Below are 3,724 nucleotides of genomic sequence, written 5' to 3' on the forward strand. Positions count from 1 at the left end.
GGGAGGCTGAGGCAGGAGAATCGCTTGAACCCGGGAGGTGGAGGTTGCGGTGAGCTGAGATCATGCCATTGCACTCCAGCCTAAGCAACAAGAGCCTGAGGCCGGCAGATCACCTGAGGTCAGGAGTTCAAGACCAGCCTGACCAACATGGAGAAACCCCATCTCTACTAAAAAATACAAAATTAGCTGGGCATAGTGGTGCATGCTGTAATCCCAGCTACTCGGGAGGCTGAGGCAGGAGAATCGCTTGAACCCGGGAGGTGGAGACCAGCCTGACCAACATGGAGAAACCCCATCTCTACTAAAAAACACAAAATTAGCTGGGCATAGTGGTGCATGCTGTAATCCCAGCTACTCGGGAGGCTGAGGCAGGAGAATCGCTTGAACCCGGGAGGTGGAGGTTGCGGTGAGCTGAGATCATGCCATTGCACTCCAGCCTAAGCAACAAGAGCGAAACTCCATCTCAAAAAACAGAAAAAGCCTTCAGTGAATTTTAGGAGTTACTCTCATTAGCCTTGTTCAGCATCTTTGGGGAAATTTGAGATTTTTTTTAAAAAACTCAAATATTTTACTAGTTTGCCTGCCGTTTTAATTTCTTTTACAAAGCAGAAGCATATAAGAGTTTATCACAGTATTTTAGTAAATATTGCAACATTCATCCTTAAAGGTTCACCAAGAAAAGCATCTTTGTAGTACTGCTGGAAAACTATTGAGAATATACAGATAAAAATGTTGTTCTTTAATTGCTTACATTGCTTCCTCCCATAAAAAGCAAAAAGGAATTAGTGTTTGATATTGTTCCTTTCCTTGAAGTTGTAACAATTGATATATATATTATGAGTTGACTGGTCGATTTTGCACCTGGCCCATCCTTTAGAATGTTCTTGTCATGCAGCAGTCCTACCTACTCTTTTCATGAGCAGTCTGTGATCTCACTCTGTGAGTTCAGCTATTACTCGCTCTGGGGAGCTTAATCTTTTCAAAATGAAGTTGATTTAAAAAATCTTAGGCAGAGTAATCATGTTAGAGGTGGTATTCGATGGAAGAAAGTTTAGAGAATTGGGAGTGGGGGTAGAATACTAGAATTTATAAGAGTCTAGGAAGCATAGCAGTCAGGGGCAAAAAATAGTGTAATATGGAGTAGGCAATAGAGGAGCCACTGGAGTCGAAAGTCACTGCAGAGTGCAACATAGGAAGATGGACTCCTAGCTTACATGAGATTCCCTACAGCTGTAATATAGACACTTCCCACAGGGCCGTTCCACACAGAATTACCTGCTAAGGTGTTTTGTTTATTTTTGTTTGAGTGGTATTTTCACTCCAGTTGTATAATGGAAATCAGTGGGAAGATAGGGTTTACCTTATATTCATGAGTTCTAGTTTCTACTGTTCTGCTGTGTGTTTCTAAGCAAAAGCAAAGGGTACTTCATACTTGTTTGTTATATGATTGATCTTCAAATTGGGATTTACCTTTTTCAACATGTTTTAAAGTAGTCTTATTTCTCTTTTGATTTGTTAAAACAAGCATTTTAGTTCAGCTATTGAATAGCCTTCCAAAAAATTAATTCAGCCTTGCAGGTAAGTACCATACTAAGACTTTAACCCAATAGTTTTTAATCATTTTGCCTTTATTCCAGACTGTAAATCTGTACACATAAAACATACTAAGTATTGCATAAATTAACGTTACAGTAAATTGTTATCTGCAGGGCTGATAGACATAATGTTGGTGGGCAGCTGTGATCCTATACATAAATATCTGCAAAAGGAGATTTTAAAAGTGCAGATTTTAGAGTAGATTGACAAATTTTATTTTATATTCAGTTGTCCTTTCCGCTTCCTTCTGTGTGTCTCTCTTAGTTGACAGAGAGTTAGCCATTTGACGATTTTAAGTCAGTGGGGACTTATTTTTAGTTACTCAATAAAATTAATATTTTATTTGTATTTTAACTTACAGAGTAGGTTGGTAATAACAGCTGAACTGTGTAACATTGTTGCTTCAAATTGAAGTTTATATTATGAACATTCAGAATCAGTGCTCATGTAGCAGCATATTATTGAGCTATTTTGAGTTTGAAATGATGTGGAGAAACGCTAAACCATTTACTATGTGTTAACATAATTCCACCTTCTTAGAGCTTTGTTCCTTCTGAGGGTGTATGGATACAGCTTGTCTTGAAATGTCTTTCTCCACATAATGAAGTGTGCTGAATGCTGGGAATCTGGAGCAGCAGCCCTGGGAGCCCTGTGTTTTGAAGTGTTGTGGTTTGCTTCAAAGGTTAGAAGAACTTGATATGTATGGCAAACAACTTTAGAATACTAGTTACTCACTAACATGAGGCGGGTAATATTGCTCTTGATTCTATATTCCAGTAAAGCCAGCTTTTCTTATTGGAGTAGGCAAATGAATGGCATTAGAGTTAGTGGGTGGCTTGTAAGTTGTAGTTATAGTCACTTTACCACTTCTGCCATTAGCAGGCATCCTTGTTTTTTCTTCCTTTCCCTAGTTGTTCCTACTTTACCCTTTCTCCTTACCCATTTTCTTTCTCTATTTTAATTCTCCTTCCTCCTTACTGTAGAACCCAAGCTTCTGGCTTAGGTTTGCAAGTCTTACTGCTTGGCCCTCCTCATTCACTGAGGGGTGAAGATAGGCTGACCCCCTGTCCTCTTACATTTGAGGGATCATAGACTGCTGTGTGAATTCTGGAAAGTCTCAGGACCCTACAGCACCAGGGCACTGAATGACTTCTCAATGGCTGTAAAGACAGTACAGTTTTCCAAAGTAGCCTAATTCATCTGGACAGCTACCAGGCACTTTGGAAAGTTGGTTCAGTTACTACTATGAGGCCATAATATATTTGCTAGTATTAAAATTCTTCAGAATTGGAATTATTATTTGAAATAATATTTTGGTTGACTTAAGTTTTGAGAGACGATTCTAAAACTGACCTAGAGACGCATTCAATAGCAATGTGACCTTTTAAAAACTTACATTAAGTAAAACTGCCAGTAGATTAAATCATATATATATATATATATATATATGTAAGAGCTTCCTCTATTTACTACTGTTGAACTTCAGTAATTTTTAGAGGCTAAATAATGGTCAAAATGTTTTTAAGTGTGCTCTTTTATTAAATGCTTGTGCAGGTTTTGTAATTCAGTACAGAAAAGTTTAACCTTGTACATTTTGTATGTAAAAAGTCTTTTAAGTAGCCTTATCCTTATTTAAATAAACAGAATAAAATTACCTTGAGTAGGTCTGTTGTTCTTATTAAAATGGAAAAATCTCTGTAATGACTTGATCTGTTTTTATTTGAGTAAACAATTTTGGAAAGTATTCTTTATAGTACAACTTTCTGTACCTGGGTTAAGATCAGATGTGATTCGAGTAGTTCAACCATGTCTTGCAGTCCTTCTTTGAATGAGAGGATGGCTGGAGTAGTCTGATGCTGGGATATCATGGTGCTGCAGAGCCTGATACATTGACTGTCACTGCATGTTGAAGGATGGAAATAGAAGTCTCCGAACCTTCCCATGTACTGTTAAAGCTCTTAACAAAATGAGACAAACTAGAGATTCAGTTGAGAGATTTTATGTTAGAGTGATGTCTGGACGGAAGAGACAAAAATCTTATTTCTACTTAGATTGTTTTTACTGAAGTATATTTTACTAACTAAAGTGCATTCCTTTTTCAGTTTTTTTTTTTTTTTTTTTTTTGAGG

Source organism: Colobus angolensis, unplaced genomic scaffold (genome assembly GCF_000951035.1).
Source record: "Colobus angolensis palliatus isolate OR3802 unplaced genomic scaffold, Cang.pa_1.0 Scaffold42, whole genome shotgun sequence".
Lineage (NCBI taxonomy): Eukaryota > Metazoa > Chordata > Mammalia > Primates > Cercopithecidae > Colobus > Colobus angolensis.